Below are 21,042 nucleotides of genomic sequence, written 5' to 3'. Positions count from 1 at the left end.
ATTTCAATGTAACCTGCAGAATTGGGTGGAACCCTGTCCAATATCATTCAGAACTGATCCCACTTGGGACTAACGTTAGGTGGAGCATCAGACCAAAGCTGCAAGCGATCTGGTCAGTCTTCCAAAGGGCCGGTTAGATTAGAAACACCCCCTCCCATGTTTCCTGGTTTCGGACAGCAGTTGGCTGTACCAGTTTGGAAATAAAAACACAAATTCTGTAAATCGATGAATTGCTAGCTGGATACAGGTGGCCCAGCTGTGACTCAGTTATGATGGGCTAAATGTCCTCCTCCTGAGCAAATTCTTTTGCAAGGCCTTTAGAAACATTGAGTTCTCTGTGTGGAATCAACTTAATTTTAGAAAACGCCGGCAATTTTAAAATTGATTAAAAGTTCTTTTTCAAAAAATGAACCATTGACAACAGTAATCTATGTCTATTGTGGTGCTGACCTATGTTCTTACGAAGCTGTAAACTTACAATTTTAAAAGTTGCAAAACTGCCAATTAAACTTTGGCACTTTTCTGAAGTTAGCTTTCCTTTGGCTTTCATGGCTCTTGTCAATTTGTAAATCATTTGAATAACCAATATTAGTTCAGCTGATAGCAGCAGCAATAAAGCAGGCATTATTCCAACTCACTATCCTCTACAGCAAGATCTTCAAAGCCTCACCTTTGGCAAATACCTTGTGAAAATCGGAGCTGCTTGCTGGACTTGCGATAGTTCAGAGCAGAGACCAATGTAAGCCGATCTGCTTGGTGATAGATTGTAGGGCTTTGTGCTTGATTTAAGGCTGCCAGTGCAGGCGATGTAGGAATTCACTTATCCCAGGGAAATCTGATTTCACGTCAGGCTGTTTCAGCATTTTGAAAATGAGCTTGTGTACCTGACACAGCTCAGCTTCTGGCTTCCTCCACCCAACCCTTGACCCCTCCCCAGTCGCTTATTCCTGAAAAAAATGGTGCAAGGTAAATCTATGAAAAGTTGGGAATAATGCATCAGATGCCTCCAAGATAAATGTAATCGGATCACCATGGTGTCAGTTAATGGTTAACTTCACTTAAGACGTACCTGTGCCCCAACACACTTACTATTGACGCAGAATGAGCCCCGGTCACCACTTGAGTCAGGCTGTGAAGCCATGGCTACATTTAACTAGAGAGTGGAAATAAACAGTGCTGATGTAGAGGGAGAAAAAGGCTTTCACTGACCGCTGGAGCAAGAAAGTAAGGACTTGTGTTACCTAAATACTGGTAGGTGGTGGCTCCCTGGCTTTCAGGGAGGTGACCTGACCCAGTCAGCTGTTGTTTCTTTTATTTTCCTGTCCGTTGTCCTAACAGGTGCTTGAAATACCAGGAACTACTTAAATATTTAGCATAACGTTCCTTTCTCGCCTTTAGAAAAAAAAAATAGCAAAAATAGATTCTGCGGGCTGGGCTGGGGGTGGGGGGGTCGTTCGTGGAGAGCATTGTTGGTGAAAGAGGGAGGGGGGGTCTTATATGTAAAGATTTGAACAAAAGGTTGCAGTGTTCCTTCCACTCCAAGGCATGCCCATCTTGTACCATTTTTTATCTTGTTAGGTAAGAAATGCATGTTTCAAACCTCCCCAGTGTAATGATGTCTTGAGAGCGTTTATCACCCTCCTTTGCCAGCTCACCTGCAATGCTTTTGAATCCACCTCGCCACAACCCATCTTGCTCTTTTAGCCTGCCCATGCTGAGGGTGATGTCACAAGGTTGGCATTGCTATGGAAATGGTGTATACGGCAGTCCCTGTGTTGATTGATCCATTGCGTCTAATGATGGCACAGGCTTTTCTGCACATTGGTTGCTGCTGTTTCTAGCTTAATAAGAGAGAAAGAACAGCAACGGAAGTCAGTACAAAGCATACAAAAAATCAGAGAATCAGCAGCGGTGGTTGGCAGAATAGAGCTTTTTGCTACATTGTGAAAAAGGTTGCATCCAAGCCAACAATTTAATGGCACAGATAAAAGGTCGAGCAATTGATTTAGCACTGCCTGGCAGAGACCATTATATGACACTTTTATCTTTGGCTGATAGGACTTGGCTGGCTGTGCTGCTATTTAAAGCAAATCAGTCTGCCTTATGCCTCCCTTTCTGCAGGAGAGCAGCAACATAAAGTTGCAGTTCAAAGGTCATGCAATCGTGCTGTAAAGCTGAGGGACCTCAAGTTGGAAAATATTCTTCCTACCTGCAAAAGTGTTCACGTGAACAAAACCTGCTGACAAGCCTTGAGCTAAAAAAAGGGACAGTATTTGGTGGTCAAGGTTGGAATGGAGTAAAGAAGTCTTTAATCTTGTTTAGTTTTCAGTACAAAGGCTTCTGAAGTACAAGTGATCGCAGAGAAATATTGGGCGGAATTGTACGGCCCATCGCGGGGGAGGGGGTGAGGGGGCTAGAAAATACAGCAGGCCATCCAAAACTCCATTGGCTTCGGCGGGACTGGAAACTCCTGCTGGCGGGGAGGGCTGTAAAATTCCGCCTAACGTGTGAAACATGAAACCTGTGCTTTGGGGACACGAGTGTGAGAGCAAACTCTCCCGGATACATTGGATGTAAGAGAGGGCTGTCCACTTTGGGTATCTGGGTCGTGGGTATCTGTCAGCAAACAATTCTGGCTCTGTGGTTCATCTGCCCATCAGATAGTGCAGTTGAATTTCAATAAGGCCCTTAGGCATGGGGCAACTCAAAATATTTTATCATTTTCAGTTTTGGTAAAGAATACCTGCTGACCTATGGTGACAGATTCAGCCCGCATTCCTCTAAATGATGACAGCAATCTTGGGCTTTGAAACTGTTGGTTTCTGTTGCTCAATGAGAGAAGTTATGAAACCCAGATTGCCCAAGACCTCGATTGGTGAGGCATAAAATACAATAGTTTTATATTTCCTGTTCTATCTTTTAGCCTTGAAGATGACTTACCAAATGACTTTAAAATTTTCCAGTTAGCCCCAAATTAATTCTCAATGTAGACAACAATGTTTCTGACTGTATAACTACCGCCAACTGGAGCAGAGAGTCTGCACGTACTTACATAATGTCTCGTGCTGTTTCTGGGCCCAGACTGTGCAAGTCCCCAACAATCAGGCCTGAGGCAAAATGTCAGGACAGCCTTGGGCCTCCTTGTTGAGACCACATCCTTATCTACATCTTGGGGTTGAGCTTCCAGCATTGTTGGTTCCAATGGAAGCTCATTGGTCAATCAGCAGCAGTATAGGCGAGGGTGGGGGCGGCGGGCAGGGGTGGTGTCAATCGCCATGATTATGGCATCGATGTGGGTGGGTTAGGGAGGGGGAGGGGGGCAGTGGGGGAGCACTCCTGATCCTCCTGGCTCTACAGAAAAGGTTTCCGGAAAAGCATACTTTAAAAAGCAGCTGCTGCTGGCGGTCACAGGGGCTGCTGATCTTTCTTTCTATTCATTCACGGGGTGTGGGCTTCGCTGACTGGGCCAGCATTTATTGCCCATCCCTAATTGCCCTTGAGAAGGTGGTGGTGAGCTGCCTTCTTGAACCGCTGCAGTCCATGTGGTGTAGGCACACCCACAGGAAGGGAGTGCTAGGATTTTGACCCAGCGACAGTGAAGGAACAGTGATATATTCCCAAGTCTGACAAATCCTGAGTGGGACAGACAGGAGGGGAGGAGCCTTCTACAGGCATTAGCCCCACCTAGCATGCCCGTTTCAGGCATCTGTCCATATGTGTGGAAGTGATGGTTCATGAGAAATGGCAGTGGCTATTGTAGCGCCAAGAGCTGAAGGCCACAAGTGCGATCTCTGGTGCATTCTTCTTTCAGGTAGGAGATTGAGAAAGGGAAATGAAAATACTGGCAATATTCCCATAGCTGATATCTATCCAGTGGCATCTGCACTTGTGTAAAAACCCAAAGGTTCAATCTGAGCAGCGATGTCTTGTCCACCACTTGCCCCTCCCAAGCCATGGACACCTGTGGACAAGCACCCACCTCCGCCATCCAAGCTCACACGGAAATGGCATGTTTGAGGGAGGGCTGCTGGAGCCCACGGAGCATACCCCCAGAGAGATCTTTCTTTCTCTCAGAAAGGCAAGAATAATATTGGGGGTGGGGTTGGGCGGGGGAGGGTCGGGCAGTGAGAAGCTGTAAAGACAATTCAGCCCAAAAGGAATTTGCCAGAATTATGAGTCATAAAAATGATCTCCGTGTGAGCAACAATTTTCATTCCAGCAAGAAACTGAATAAACGTTGGGCTATTTATTTGGGCTGTGGGGGAGGGGAGGAGGGCAACAGTCCCCGAGCGGTTGACAGCAAGCTGGCAGGGAAGATTTATTGGTGTAACCTGGGCAAGTGTGGGCTGTGCCATTGAAGGGCAGTGGAAAAGTGGAGATTACTTTCTGTGTCAAATCAGTAAAACTGCGGGGAAGGAAGTAGCAGCTGCCGAGAGCAAATGAAGATTGATGGTCCCCTAAAGGAAGGAGGGATGCAGGAGGGAGTAGTGAGGATGGGATGGGCAGGCTCCTGGCAACCCTCAGCTGTCGCTTTCTTAAAGGACTGCAGTGTTTCAAAGACCGGTTACACGAGAGGACTTCCTGATTATGGCTATCGTACAGCTTCGGGTCAGTGTGAGGCCAGTGGTAACCAAGTGAACAATTTTAATTCGAAGCAACTTTTAAAAAAAAAAAAGAAAATCAGAGAGGATGGAAGGTAGTGGGTTTTAATGGAAGGCCTTTTTGTGCAAGCTCACCTGATAAGCGGAGAGAACTCTCTGAGTAGCCCGTGTGGCTCGGCATCATATTTTGTTTTGTAATACCCCTGGAAAGCACCTTGGGACTTTCTATTATGTTAAAGGTGCTATATAAATAAAAGTTGTTGTTGTAGTCAGTGGCAGAGCGTCCACAGATCAAAAAATTCCACACTTCGATTCTCAGTCTGTTCTGGCCTCAGCTGAAAAATGTTACATTTGGGTAGATTTTGATTTTGTGTGTCAGTGCAACACTGGTGATAGCAAGTTGCCAGCTGGTTTTACATCTCTCGATTTTTATTCCCATCGGTCAATTGTAAATGTTACTCGAGAGATGTAAAGTGGGCTAATGTCCATTTCACACTGTTACACAAAGTCAAGATTTACCTCAAAGACTCTGTGCTCTTGGTCACTGTGATCCTTGCTGTTTACTGCCAGGTAAGAGCAGAGATTGGGCTCGGCTGTGGTGCCCTCCTGCCCACTCACACTCAATCACTCACTCGCACGCGCTTTGCGCACGCGCTTTGCGCACGCGCTTTGCGCACGCGCTTTGCGCACGCACTTTGCGCACGCACTTTGCGCACGCACTTTGCGCACGCACTTTGCGCACACAATCTCACAATCACATACACACAATCTCACAATCACACACACACAATCTCACAATCACACACACACAATCTCACAATCACATACACACAATCACACACAGACACATACACACAATCTCACAATCACACACACAATCACACACAGACACATTCACACAATCACACACAGACACATTCACACAATCACACACAGACACATTCACACAATCACACACAGACACATACACACAATCACACACAGACACATACACACAATCACACAATCACACACAGACACATACACACAATCTTACAATCACACACAGACACATACACACAATCTCACAATCACACACAGACACATACACACAATCTCACAATCACACACAGACACATACACACAATCTCACAATCACACACAGACACACACACACACTCGCACACAGACACACACACACACACACACAATCTCACACTCTCTCAATCACACTCTCTCAATCACACTCTCTCAATCACACTCTCTCAATCACACTCTCTCAATCACACTCTCTCAATCACACTCTCTCAATCACACTCTCTCAATCACACTCTCTCAATCACATTCTCTCAATCACACTCTCTCAATCACACTCTCTCAATCACACTCTCTCAATCACACTCTCTCAATCACACTCTCTCAATCACACTCTCTCAATCACACACACTCATGCTCACACACACTCATGCTCACACACACTCATGCTCACACACACTCATGCTCACACAATCATACACACGCAATCTCGCGCATGCGCGCGCTCTCACACGCGCGCGCACACAGACACACGCGCAACCGCGCGCGCGCACACAGACACACGCGCAACCGCGCGCGCGCACACAGACACACGCGCAACCGCGCGCGCGCACACAGACACACGCGCAACCGCGCGCGCGCACACAGACACACGCGCAACCGCGCGCGCGCACACAGACACACGCGCAACCGCGCGCGCGCACACAGACACACGCGCAACCGCGCGCGCACACAGACACACGCGCAACCGCGCGCGCGCACACACACGCGCAATCGCGCGCGCGCACACACACGCGCAATCGCGCGCGCGCACACACACGCGCAATCGCGCGCGCGCACACACACGCGCAATCGCGCGCGCGCACATAGACATATATACAATGGACACATAGATATGCACACACACATACATAGAATCACGCACACAATCTCACACGCAGACTCATACATGGACACACACGCACACAGAGACACACACACACGCAATCACAGACAGACATGAAGACATACAAATATACACACACATGCACACAGATATGGAAAAGCATACACACTCATACACAGACACACAAACACTCATATACACACACGCAGGCACACACACGCAGGCACATATACTTACACAACACAAGGCTGGTACATCAGCAGTGGGTGAAGTACTAGAGGACACAAGTGCGGCTGTCTGCCAGTGAGAAGTGAACAGCTACAGAAGGGAGAGATGAGGAATAGATAAAAGTTGGCAAGAGGAAATGTTTGTTTGAACCTTGAGGGATTTTCCAGTTTGTAGCTGATTTAACACCTTGCTGAGAACTCTGCAGCAGTAATTTGTGATTTTTTTCTTCCTTCATGCTGCTATGTTTGTTATACCCTGGCTGGTCAAGAATCATCTCACCTGAACAGTCAGCAGCTGCGCCCCCATTATAGATGGGAATGGCACAAAGCAGATTAACTTTGGGCTATCCTCACACAGTTTCTAGCGCTCAGTTGCAGAGTAGACTCCTAACACTCGGGGCATGATTCTCCGCTCGGCGTGTGTGTGTGTGTGTGTGTGTGTGTGTGCCCGATACACCCAAGCGTGAAATAGCGTGCGAAGACGTCAGGCAAGAGTCTTGACATCATCTTGCACTAGCGAGAGTTGGCTGCTTGCCCGCCGACCATTGGGAGGCCCATTAAGGCCATTAATCAATTAACTAAGCCATATTTTTCACCGCCCGTCCAACGTTATGCTTGGCGGGCGGGTGAATCGGCCAGGCAGCCTTTGGATTTTTGAGGAAACCTCATCCACGGGTGGGAAGAGGTTTCTGTGATTACATTTAAACAAATAAACATTGTTGGGCAGAATTTTTCAAATCTACATGTTACGGTGAGTGATTCTGCTGTGTGGGCATTTTTTCCGGGAATTTTAAAAACTTTATTCCTTGGTTTAAAATTCTTCAGCTCCCTGAGGCAGCTCTTTGCTCCCCCCTTTCTCGCTGGCTGGCTGTTAACTGGCCAGCCGGCATGAAATTGCAGTCGGGGCCCCATCACAGGCATTGGGACCGTTTCCCAGCCCCTCCTGGGCCCACCCAGCAACCCGAAAATCATGCCCTATGTGTCTGAACTCTCTGGAAACATGGCAACATCTTAAGAAGAGGAGGAGGCCATTTGGCCCATCGAGCCTGCTCCACCATTCAATTAGGTTCGTGGCTGATCATCTACCTCAAAGCCACGTTCCTGCACTATCTCCACATCCCTTGATGCCATTGGTCTCCAGAAATCTATTGATTTCTGTCTTGAACTTGCTCAGTGATTGAGTTTCCACAGCCCTCTGCAGTAGCGAATTACAAAGATTCATCACCTTCTGAGTGAAGAAATTCCTCCTCCTCTCAGTCTTAAATGGCCCGCCCCTTATTCTGAGACTGTGTCCCCTGGTTCTGGACTCACCAGCCACATCCTACCCACATCTACCCTGTCACGCCTTGTGAGAGTTTTGTAAGTTTCATTGAGAAACTGGTACAATGCTAAAGGGACTGAACAGAAAAGAATGGCATACCCAGTGCCTGAATGTTGTATTAAATTGGTGGGGGGAATTAGTTGCAGCATGCTGGACTGAATGACGGGGCAGGAAAGTGGGGATGGGGGGTGTTGGAGGGAGGACAGAGCAGAAAATCAGCCATGATCCCCATTGCCAAGTGCACCAAACTTATAAGGTGCAAGCTCGAAAGTGGAAAAATAAGCAGCAATGCATTCACGAGCAATACCTCCAGAAAGGTGTTTAGGGTGCAGACTGTCTAGCTGCACAGAGTTGCAGGTTCACAAAGTGGTTCAAGCGATCAGGCATATGGTAAACTTATTGAAGTAGTTTCACAAGTTCATTCACCCTTGTTTTATAAATGTGCATTACCAACCAAAGAGATCTTTCTGAATTTAGTACATACTCGATAAAGGTAAAAAAAAAAGTGCAGGGCATTGGGCAAAGATGGGATTAATTGGATGGCCCTTTCAAAGAGCCAGCACAGGTGTGATGGACTGAATGGCTCTTTTCTGTGTTTATAAGGTTCTTGACTCTAAGGGGAGAATTTTCTCCCTGTCGTGTGGGTTGGGCGGGAGCGGGCACAGGCATGGGCGGGCACACAGCCGATCGCTGCCTGAGATCAGCTGCCCGCTGCCATTTTATGTGGGCTGGCCAATGAAGGCTGAGCGCTCCTTGTGCAGGTCGGGGGGAGGAGGGAGAGTCAGGGACTGCGCTCTTCCACACATGCGCTCAGAAATCTCTCTGAGGCACGGAGCTGCCTCAGGGAGATTGGTTTGATTTTGAAAAATTGAAATAAAGAAGAAAAAAAAATTTACTCAGACATGTCCCCTCGTGTGACAGTGTCACATGAGCTGGGGCATGTCTATGAATTTTATTTAATTTTTATTAAAGTTTAAAAACCTTCATGAAACCACATCCGGCCCGTGGATGAGGTTCCATGAACAATGGGAAGGCCGCCTGGGCTCTTCGCCTATCCACCCCCCCACCCTCCCCCCCCCCCCCCCCCCCCCCCCCCACCCTCCCCCCCGACCTCAAGGTTGGACGGGCAGCTCAGTTAATTATTACAATTGGTATTTAAATAGCCGTAACAGGCCTTTGACGGCTCAGCGGGCGTACAGCCGACTCCAGTGCGTGCCCGCCAAACGGAAGATCGGACTGACGCGCGGTGACATCGATACGCACGCCCGATGTCACTGTGCATCATTTTAGGTGTCGGCGAGCGGGACCCGCCCCTCCACGCCAACCAGAAGATTCAGGCCAATGTGTAGCATCCATACCTGGAGCAGACTTTTGCCCTTGGTGGGCGGGACCCACTGGCTGGGCGGCAGGCGGGCAGCCGATCACCGCCGCCGAAACGGGCCCCACCGCCATTTTGAGTGAGCGGGGCCGCCTGACGGGAAGCGCTATGTGCTTCCTGTGCGGGTGGTGGGGAGGGGGGGAGGGATTCCCCAGCTGTCAGAACATCTCCCTGAGACTAAGAGCTGCCTCAGGGAGAGTGCTGACAGTGTTTGAAACTTTAAAAATAGAAAAAAAATTATTAACTTGTCCCCTTCAATGTGACAATGTCACACAAGATGGGACGTGTTAATAAATATCACAAAAAGTTTATTAAACTTTTTTTAAAACAGACGTGAAACCTCCTCCCGCCGGTGGATGAGGTTTCATGTTTTTTCAAAAGTCTGCCGGGGCTCCTGGCCTGCCTGCCAAGCTTAAGGTTGGATGGGCAGGGCCTTTAATTGGTTTAACTGCCCTCTCAATGGCCTCAATTGGCCATTGACAGGTCGGCAGGCGGACAGCTGATCGCACTGTCCGCCCGCCTTCCTGAATATTTAATTGGAGTGGGATGATGTCGGGGGTTCCCCCCCAATATCATCCCGCATCATTTTCGTGTCAGCGAGCGGGCCCCGCCCCCAGCTCACCGACAAAAAAATTCTGCTCCTGGTGCCTATTTTCTAATAAACAGAACTATCAGGACTGCCCCTTTTGTAACAATTGTGCTTACAAGTTATATTCATTTCTATTAACTGAAGTTCTGATTAAAGAACAATTGCCCTTGTAGATAGGAAGATCATGTAATTAAATGTCGCTGCTTCTCCTCAAGTGCCAGGCCCAGGTGGTGAAAGTTAAGTGTCTTGTCATCCAGATAATGCCCTGTAAACAATCTTGCTTAGACTTCCATCCTGTCTTTCTACACCCTTCTTTCTGTTACCAAGCTGCGGAGAGACACTGCCCAGACTTCACACCATACTAACTGTGCAAGATAGCAACTAGGCCCACTCAGTGTCTTGTTACTCAAAGTAAACTAGCTGCTAGACCTTTTGGCTGAACTCTGAAGCACAGGGAGTTGATTGGGAGTGTGGTAGAGAACTGGAAGATGCCCCAATGCGTGGAATCAGTAAAACGCCCAGCTGTGCACTCTGGTAAAAACCTGCTCTGAATTCAAGCCATTGAAGGAAGTGGGTTTGTAAAATATCTTGAACATGTACAGGCAGCTTGAAGCCAGGCCGTTCTCAATTAAGCATCTTTGAACATTGATAAAATGCATCTTTTAACTCTTTCTGTGCCAATGAATGGGTGAGGGAAGAAGGCCAGTGCATGGGAAGGGTCAGCATTCCCCCTCCCAAGTTAAGGAAACTTATTTCCCACTGGTGGAAAATGCCTCAGAGATTACTCTGGTTTAAGATTAATTTACCTATCCAGAGTCTCAGAGAAATATTATTATCACCCAAACACCTTTCTTTGTGCTGTCACTTTTGTAGGTGTTGCGAGCGAGTAAATCTTGGGTCCGAGTTTGCCAGACATTGGAAACCCACCAAGCCTTGTTCAGGTACTCTCCTGAGAGCCCTGAGCTTTGCTGGCGTACAGTTGTGTGAGAGCCAGTGCACACAGGTAGCTTGCTAAAGTTGGCACATGTGTCAGCTGAGGTAGTGAATGGCAACAAGAATGTTCAATGTTTGAGGGAATAGTAAGTGAGGCTGATCCTTTTTCTTGTGCACTTCTCGCCAAAAGCCTTTGGGTAACAACCCGGTAGATTCCCCCCCACTCCCCAGGCACCTCTTGCAGATGCCAATTGTAATACCTGGCTGAGCTCAGCTCAGCCAACCAGCAAGAAGACATCAAACTGGGGAGCAAACTGTGTGGTGCTTCTACCTCCCAGGCCACTAAGGAACTTTCCTGTTTCTTTGCAATCTTTAAGTTTAGAAATTAAAATAACTGTTCCATTGATACTGCATTGACTGACGTCCCGGATTACCCACTTGAGATATCTTTTGATCTGGCATGCCATTCCTATTGGCCCACAGTTGAATGGTCATCTGCCAGCTGGTCTTTCCTGATGCATTTCTATAGGAAATAGACAAGCTCTGCTTATAGTGGACCCTATCGGAAGATGAGCTGGCATAATCTTTCATCACAAGCGGAGCAAATGTCATCTGGAACTTAATGGCCACTTTTGCAATTCCGAACTTACTGGATGATTTGTGGTCCCATTTGCAGTTTGTTGTGTGATCTAGACTTCCAGTGCTATGGAGAGCATGACGTTGAGTGGTCTACTATTGGTTGTGCCTGTTGGGGAATTGAGCCTAAATTGGTGTGTGGAATAGGGCTTGCATGTGTGATAGATCTGAACAGGGAGAACGAAGGAGGAAGAGAATGAGGGGACGGATGTGTACATCGAGAAAGGTGGGTGTGGATAGATTGTGCAGTGAGGAGGGGGAGGAAGGGATTGATCTGTACAGCGAGAAGGAGGAGGAGGGGAGAGACCTGTGCAAGGCAAAGGAGGATGAGTTTGCAGTGGTGTAATAGAGATTTATACCATGAAGAAAGCTGGTGGGATGAATTATGGCTGACAAGAATTGACAGCAGAATTGTGAACAGTGTTGTGAAGCAAGCCGTAGTGCTAGACTGCAACGCAATCCAAACAGCAGAGGCACTGGCTAATTTGTTGCTGTAACACACCAATAACCACATAAGAAATCAAGGCCTAACAAAGCAGTGTCTGAGGTATCATCTTGCATTTCCTAGAGCAGCCTGAATAAAGCTCCGTTTTGTAGCTAGTGTTTAAGGAGCCTGTCCATTCTCTAATCTTAAATAGAAGCTTTGTTTTAGCCTTGCTGCATAAGCTGTCTTCAAGCAACACACCTGTCATATCTGTCATAGGTTTAATTCATCATAGCTGCTGCTCAAAAGCTACGTTGATGGTATTGGGGAATCCCTCTTATAAGATTAGTGATCAAAGGAGCTTGCAGGTTCAATTAAGTAAAGGAAAGAAGATAGGAAATGATCAACAGCCTCATTTTTGCTCCCAGTCATTGACTGGTTGTGCATGGATTCAAACCTTAAGTTTGTTACTCGGTGAGCAATTCCTTTAGTTGCTTCTGTTGTTTCCATTGTGTCAGGCTGAATGCTTTGCAGAGTGCCCTTCTTATTTTTAAAACCAGCTGCTAAAGGTGGCGTATAAGTACGGACAAATGAAATAGGAGCAGAAGTAGGCCATTCGGCCCCTCGACCATTCGGTAAGATCATGGCTGATCTGTTTGTGTGTTGAATTTGACATTCCCGTCTAACCCCGATAACCTTTGATTCCTTTGCCTAACAAGAACCTATCTAACTCTGCCTTGCCTTAAATATTCAGTGACCCCACCTCCAACACAAGGTTTGGTTTGAGGCCTCTACAGCAGTTACATTACATAATACCCACTTAACCTGGTGTCAAACCTACATATGTATAATGGTGATTAAGCAGGTTTACAATAGGTAATATAAAAATAGTTGACACAATGATGAGGGATCCGCTATTGCCACTGTACAGGTGGACTTTTTCTGAATTACCTCCAGCCCCAGACTGCCTGTGATCATGGTCCTAACTTTACCCCAAACTGGAATGGGTGAGTGTGGAACTTCTCTGGAATCCCTTTGCGCTCACAGAGCTGGTCCCCCGGTTCACATAATTGTGAAGCAGTGGTGCCTATCCCATTCCAAGCCACCCCACCAGCCCTACCCTACAGTGCGAATTTCCTCTGGTCACGACTGTCTTGTGTAGCAACATGGCAAACTGCAGCCATTAAACGTTACCATTCTTTAGTATTTCGCCTTTTAGAGTGTGTTTGGTTATCTCGGAACAGGACAGAGAAAGGATCTGCACTAACACAGCTAGAAAGTCACTGCACACAGAGAGAATGGGGGAATTCACACAGAGCCTTGGGTACATAGGTAGCAAGTTTCTCATATGCAAATCATTGCCACCAGACCGGGCCACAGCTGATTCATGCGTGTTTACATTGTTTCAGTGCGTTTAGTTTTACACCTTGTTCAAAATGAAATTGATTCAAGCGTTGTACTAAAATGGGATAACCAAATATTGCATTGCATTGATGTGGCCCACAAATTGGAAACAGAAGCAGATTTTCTTTTTATCACGTGCAAAGAGGGGGGGGGGGTGGGTGCGGGGTGGTCACAAGGGTGCAACAGCTTAATGGTGTCTCCCTAGCTGTTTGTGCTTGTTCTGCCTGGGCGTGACTACCTAGAGCTGCCTATTCAGATGCCAAGCACGTGTCAGGTAAACCACCTAATTCAATCTATTCTTCCCGTATTCCCTGGCCAGCGGCCAAGCTAAATGTTTCTACGGGATACGACCTACAAGTGCTTCACTCCACTCCACCTGCCGGCCGTCCAGAGGCCTACCCGCCCTCAGCAGCAAGTTGAAACAGTTCAGCGAAGCACTGAGGAAGAAAGCCACTCATGTCGCTTTTGGAAAAACCTTTCTTGGAATTCTTGGCTGTTTGCCAGGCTCTGTCTGCCGGCTGCTCTCGGTCAAACCATTTAGAAAGAATTTAATATTTGGGAAACTGAATCACAGACCCATTTGCAGCTTGTCAGAGCAATAATGCCCGGTTCAATCTCATCTCTTTGTGACTGTTAACATTAAGAAGCTACTGGATCTCCAAGAACAAAATCTATCTTCGCATTGACATGTGTGAACTAGATTTCTAGAGTAGTGCCACCAACATTTTTAAGTTGACGTTCTTAAGTGTGTTGATTTTATTTGTGCATTGGAATAATAATGGATGTGATACACTGGAAGCATTTGTCAATTTGTTACCATTTGTGTAAACAGCTCAGATTTATCAATCTACCTTCCTTTGCTGTTTGTCTCTCGCATACTCGTCTCTCGCTCACTGGCTATTTTATTTCTTTATCTAATAACACTCTCATCTGCCTATTAACACCCGATTTCACCCCTTTTTCTATGTCTTTCCTGCTTGTCCCCACTTCCTTGCCCCACCTGTTGCCTTTCTCGCTCCCCTCCCCCATCCTGCTACAAATCAGAACTAGACACATGGGTTTACAAATGAAAGAAATTGTTGGATAATAACATGATGATACTGCTTTGTTCCTTTCTATGTTGATTTATGATGTAAAGTTCAAAGTGCCTTGTTTATAACACACACCAGGTAATAGCAGGGTGAGCATGGGGAGTTGGCATGTGTCTCCCCAAGAATTGATGTAAAACAAGCACCAGTATAAAAACAACTCTGAAGTTCGAATCAGATCACTGAGTTAGTTGATGAGCTTGGTATAAAGTGGTACAATAATTTTAAAAAAGAAAGCGTACTTACTGATATGATGTAGAAAATGCAGCAGCTAATTAATGCATAGCAAGCTCCTGCAAACACCAATGTTAAAATAATCGGGTCATCTTTGTTTTAGTTGCCGCTTGAGGGTTTATCTGTTCAGGACACTGGGGAGAACTTCCCAGCTTGTCTTTAAAATAGTGTCATGGGATCTTTAGAGTTTGCCCGAGAGGGCAGACCTGGGCTCACGTTAAGGTTTCATCTGAAAAACGGGCACCTCTGACAGTGCAGCACTCCCTTGGGGGTGTACTCAAGTATCACCCAGATTTTGTGCTCAAGTCCCTGGCGTGGGACTTGAACCCACAACCTTCTGACTCAGAGGTGAGAGTGTGCTCTCATTGAGCTCAGGCTGACACCTTAATAATTGCAGGATCTCAGTAGTTAATGAGCAGGCCCCTGGCTTAGTTGACAATTTGCTGACTAAAAATGATTGTTAAAGAGTTTCTACTCCCAATTACCATCCAGTCACCCATACTGTAAAATGCATGTGTGTGGATGGCAAGTGTGTACAGGATTGGGATGCGGGGTTATTAAAAATGCACCAAGGGAATATTGTGGATAAAAACACAAAAATGCTGAGGCCACTCAGCAGGTCAGGCAGCAACTGTTCAGAGAGTCAAGCAAGGTTCACGTTTCAGGTCACTGAAATGCAATAAAATGATTCCATGTTTACTATGTATTGCAATCTGTCATTGTGCAGAAAGGAGAGTGTCACTAGTCTAAAATAAAGTAATAATTAAACAGGCAAAGAGACTATGCATTAATTGTGGATATGTGCAAAGGAAAATAATACTAGCCAATTGCGTATTGACTATAGAGAAAGAGATGGTCACTCATGGATTTCCTAGCCACCATGGCTGCTTACTGCACACCATCATCTTTCATGGTTTCTAGCTGCTTGTTGAAGTGCACGATGAGGCTTCTAGCTATGGCCATACCGTGTAACCTGCAGTTTACTGTTAAAATACTGCTATATTTCTAGGGCAGTATATTGTATGGAGCTCCTCCTTGTCCAAGCACCTGAAACAGCAGGGCAGGCGAGGGTCAGGGCAAAAGAACTGTCCTAAATTTGAGGCCCAGTCCAGGCCTCATCCATATGCCACTGGTCAGCTGCCCTCTAGTTGGCATGAAATGAAGACTCTCCAGCACTCAACTAAATCACAGGAAGGGGGTTTTATCTGTAACTTGCCAGTTTGGGGGGAGGTGGGGGGGTGAAGTGTGGAGACAGGGGATTGTGGGGTGTGTGGAAAGCATGGTGGGGGAGGTCCTGGGACAGGTGAAATATTGTCCTTGCCCTGCTCTCCTGCTCCCCCCAGCAGCACAAAGAAATGTTTTGCACTCCCCTTCTATGTGCAGACCAGCTGCAGATTCTCCATTAAAATGCACTCAGGCTCCTGTTAATGTGTCTTGAAATAGGTCCCGGTAGTGTTGGGAAATGGTTGAGTTACAAACGGTTAAGTAGCAATCCACTTCCACTACCCCTTCTCCCCAACCCACGCCCACCCCTAACCACATTCTTGACCATCCGGTAGGTGGGATTAAAACAAACCCCATTGTTTTAGCAACCTCAACATGTGTTCAGCAGTACATTGATTTTCCCCCTTGTGCCTTGTCAGGTTGTGCAGAGGTGTCATTGGGCACAGTTGCTAAGGAGCTATTAATCTGCAAGAAGCCAAGTCTTCTTTCCTCTCTCTTTCCTATTGCTGTGTGTTTGTCTCAGAATAGAAGCATTCTACAACCTCTCCTGGAAACATACAATGTGACCTGGACTATTTATGACATGGTGGGGGTCACATTGTGTTTCCATGGTAGAATTATGAAACCATAGAATGATACAGCACAGAAGGAGTCCGTTCAGCTTGTTTTTGGAAAGGCTACCCAATTAGTCTTTAGCTCTCCTCCCATAGCCCCTATAACTTTTTCCCTTCAAGTATTGCCATCAATTCCCTTTGGAAAGTTACTATTGCATCTGCTTCCACCATCCTATCAGTCGGTGCCTTTTCTGTCACAACAACCTCACCTGTTGCTCCCTGTTCTTTTGCCCATTGGCTTAAATCCGTGTCCCCTGGTTGTTTACTCTTTTGCCACTGGAAGCATTTCTCCTTATCCAAACCGTTCATGTTTCTGAACATCTCTGTCAAATCTCCTCTTAAGCTACCCTGCTCAGCAGCCTTTGCAGTTCTGCCAGGTACGTTAGTAGTTACACACACTAGGTTTGAATCAGTTGCAGTAGATCCACTGCTTGTTCTCTGCACTTTCACTGCTCTGAGTGCTTCCAAACACATGCACTTCTCCCCCACCCTTCCTATTCCTGTGCTACCCAATAATAGACACTGAATTGTACCTATACTGTGGGGCTAAAAGTTCAGTGCTTCTGCATTTGAAATAGTCGGAATATGCACTTGAGATTTTGAAATATTTATGCCACTCAGATCAGTTCATGAGTGTCATGTCAGAACTTCCTCTACATTCGTGTATCTCCTTCTCTTGCGTAACTCTACACGGGCTTCTCACAATTGACCTTCAACATGGACAAAAGCTTAGGTTTCCTTTCACTAATTTTCAGTGAGCCTTTTGAAGTTTCAGTCTGAGGTTGAACCTTTGGCTGGTAAAACAGAGCAAAATCGCTTGTGTAGGCACCACAGCCGCTACTTAAGATGCTGGTGGATTTATCTTCTTGCTGGGAAGTTATAACTGGGGTAGACATGATGGGCCAAATGGCCTCCTGTGCGGTAAGCATTCTATGATTCGAACTAAAAACAAATCTTGAGTGCAGTTGCCTTTACCTTTCCTTGTACAGACCCAGCTCTCCCATTCAAATATCACTCTGTCGAGTGAAAACTTCCAATACTTTACAGTGATCATCACTTTGTTGGTGAATGGGTTCAGTGGGGATGTAGGTTTGGTGACAGGGGGCAGACAGAAAGGTGGATGCTGCTTTCAATTCTTTCTCTTTGTGGTGAATTAGTACTCTGTCCTTTCACTTCTGGAACATGACATCAGATCCAGCTCAGACTGATCTGAATGTCTCCATCCTGTATAGTGGTTGCGTTCTACACAAGATCACTTTAGAATCTGGTTTGATGTAACCTTAGTCAAAAGGAATGCTGGAAAACCCCTAACTTTGGTGCCAATTTATAGCAACAACAAGCTTTCCTTTGCAACAGTCTCGAAAATGACTGATTGGTGTGAGAAATTAAAGATATACGTGGGCAAAGGATGCCTGTGCTCTACCGAGGTTATGGGGATGTGAGGTACATTGTTGGGAGAGCAGAAGGAGATTATCCTGCATCTGGCCTGCTTATACCTGATCCGAGAGTGCCCATCACTGACAGTAGGTTCAAAAAGGTGGTAGCCTTTTGCTTTAAAAAAAATTGCTCTCTTTCCAATTTACTCTCCTTAATATCATGAAAGCATTGACTGATGTTTTGCTGGACTACAGTTCCACATGGTCTGTCCAAGTGTCCTTCAATGCCTCGCCAAAGTGACCATACTTCATAGGTGAGCCCAGATACTGAGTGTTGGCAAGGTTATTCAACTGTTAGGGGCATCACAGTTGAGCTCGATCTTCTTGTCACTCAATGTCTACATGTACGCTTCCAGCAGGTGTTTTTGGAAAGCAGCCAGGAACTAATATCTTGGTTGTCTATTTAGTTCCTTCCTCAACTGGTCTGAGATCTACTATAACATCACCCTAGGTGAAATCAGGAGGAAATGTTTTCCATGGATGCCATCTACTTGTCTCCAAGGCCATTGGTGCTCAATACTAAAACAAATTGTTTTTAAAAAGGTAACCTTTGCAGCATAGGATTGGAATGCAATGCGCCATGACATGGTAAGACTCAGCAGGTCTGGCAGCATCGGCGGAGAAGAAAAGAGTTGACGTTTCGAGTCCTCATGACCCTTCAACAGAACTAGATCTGTCGAAGGGTCATGAGGACTCGAAACATCAACTCTTTTCTTCTCCGCCGATGCTGCCAGACCTGCTGAGTTTTTCCAGGTAATTCTGTTTTTGTTTTGGATTTCCAGCATCCGCAGTTTTTTGTTTTTATTTTTATGACATGGTAAGAGCCTGGTTCATGGCTGCAGTTAGCAGCAGGGTGAGTTTGTGCCCCATCATGCCATTGTGCTGAGACCTAAATGGGTAAAAGCAAAATACTGCGGATGCTGGAAATCTGAAACAAAAACAAAAATAGCTGGAAAAACTCAGCAGGTCTGACAGCATCTGTGGAGATGAGCACAGTTGACGTTTTGAGTCCATATGACTCTTCATCAGAACTAAGGAAATAGAGAAATGAGGTGAAATATAAGCTGGTAGAGGGGGGTGGGACAGGTAGTGCTGGATAGAGGGCCAATGATAGGTGGAGGCAAAGAAGAGATTGCCAAAGATGTCATAGACAAAAGAACAAAGGGGTGTTGACGGTGGTGATATTATCTAAGGAATGTGCTAATGGGGATATTAAGGGTGGCAAGCAGGACGAGCAAGTGACAGATAACCTTAGTGGGGGTGGGGTGGGGGGAAGGGATCGAAATGGGCTAAAAGGTGGAGATATAACAATAGATGGAAATCAATTTAAAAATAGGTGGGAAAAGAAAAATATACTTTTTAAAAATTATAAATGATTGGAAAAAGGGAAATCGGAAAGGGGGTGGGGATGGAGGATCTGAAGTTCATGATCTGAAGTTGTTGAACTCAATATTCAGTCTGGAAGGCTGTAAAGTGCCTAATCGGCAGATGAGGTGCTGTTCCTCCAGTTTGCGTTGAGCTTCACTGGAACATTGCAGTAGGCCAAGGATGGACATGTGGGCATGAGTAGGGTGGTTTGTTGAAATGGCAAGCGACAGGGAGGTCTGGGTCATGGGATTGTTTGGGCCCTTGGGTGGTGAGGAGGAGCGAAGTAAAGGGGCAGGTGTTGCACCTTCTGTAGTTTCATGGGAAGGTGCAGTGGGAGGGGGTTGAGGTGCAGGGGCTGATGGAGGTGTGGATCATGGTGTCCCGGAGAGAAAAATCCCTGCAGAAAGCCGCCAGAGGGGGTGAAGGGAAGATGTGTTTGGTGGTGTCATCATGCTGGAGTTGGCGGAAATGGCAGAGGATGATCCTTTAAACGTGGAGGCTGGTGGGGTGATAAGCGAGGACAAGGGGGACCCTATCATGGTTCTGGGAGGGAGAGGAAGTTGTGAGGGCAGATGTGCGGGAGATGGGCTTAAATGGAGGTTGACTCATTTGATGTGGGCCACTCATGTGCACCATCTAGTGGACAGTCTTTGTGCTTCATTGCTGGAGAGGGCGACGTGGATCTTGACTTTGTACATTGCGCTGAAGCGGGCAATAGTGAATCTGTGGCCTGTTTTAAACCTCTCCTGATTTTTATTGCCACCAACTTCACTGCTATTGGCCATTTTACACTGTTGCACAAAGTCAAGACCTAATTAATTTTCTGGCTGCCTTATTCCTGTCTTTCCCCTTTCTGCCTTGTCTTCCCATTGCTGAGAAATGTAAGGATGTCTTTTTCAAAGAAAAGGAAGTAAAGCTTTCACTGACCTCAAGTGCAGCATTTTAGTGACACTGAAATAAAAGAAAGGGAACTTTTCAGATCTGAGACAGTCCTGGCTGCAAAGGATGTTGCTGATTTCACTACAGTTTAGACCCAGTAAGAATTGGAGGTGTGCAGTGACAGTCTGGAGATGGTCTTTGCATATCTCCTGTTGTGAATGCAGCCAGCAGGAGGAGCTTAACACAGCAGAATGTTGCTACCCTGTAAACACACTGCACCTTATGAGTCACAAGTTACTACAAAATAATTTTATAGCCCTCAATTTTCTTCCCATCTTGAGAAGCCAACGGCTTGTCGGATACAGTTCCACAGGTGCTCCAGTAAGTGGCATTCTTTATATAGGAACCTCTGACAGTGCATGCTGCAGCTATCTCAATAGGGCAACACCCTCAACACACACACCTTCCCAATAAAAGGCGACTGGATAACAATCTGGAGCAGGAACCCCAGCTGACTTCCCTTGGATACATCCAAGGCTAACTGTTTTCCTGGGTTGAGAACAAGAAACCCAGCACTGACCAAAGATCAAACCCGTTTGGCCTTCTTGCCACGGCCTACTCACTCATTTACTTGATTGACAATAATGAGATTCTTGTATGACAAATTTTTAGTGGAGCCACTGAAAAGTAATATGTGTGTGTGTGTGTCTGTGGGGCACCAGAATCCCTGTCCCGATGCCTTTCACCTCTCCCATATACTGCAAGGCATCTATCGCAGCAGAACCT

The 21,042-nt window shown here is 46.4% G+C and overlaps 1 protein-coding gene across 12 annotated transcripts in view; it reads left to right on the top strand.

Moving 5' to 3' along the window:
* Nucleotides 1-21,042, top strand: part of prdm1a (PR domain containing 1a, with ZNF domain) — a 93,074-nt gene that overhangs the window by 34,239 nt on the left and 37,793 nt on the right. The gene's annotated exons all lie outside the window — the stretch shown is intronic.

The sequence above is a fragment of the Carcharodon carcharias genome, chromosome 5, assembly GCF_017639515.1.
Source record: "Carcharodon carcharias isolate sCarCar2 chromosome 5, sCarCar2.pri, whole genome shotgun sequence".
In the NCBI taxonomy this organism is placed as follows: Eukaryota; Metazoa; Chordata; class Chondrichthyes; order Lamniformes; family Lamnidae; genus Carcharodon; species Carcharodon carcharias.
Note: the sequence above shows the minus strand (reverse complement) of the source record. Positions and strands in the feature narration are given on the sequence as shown.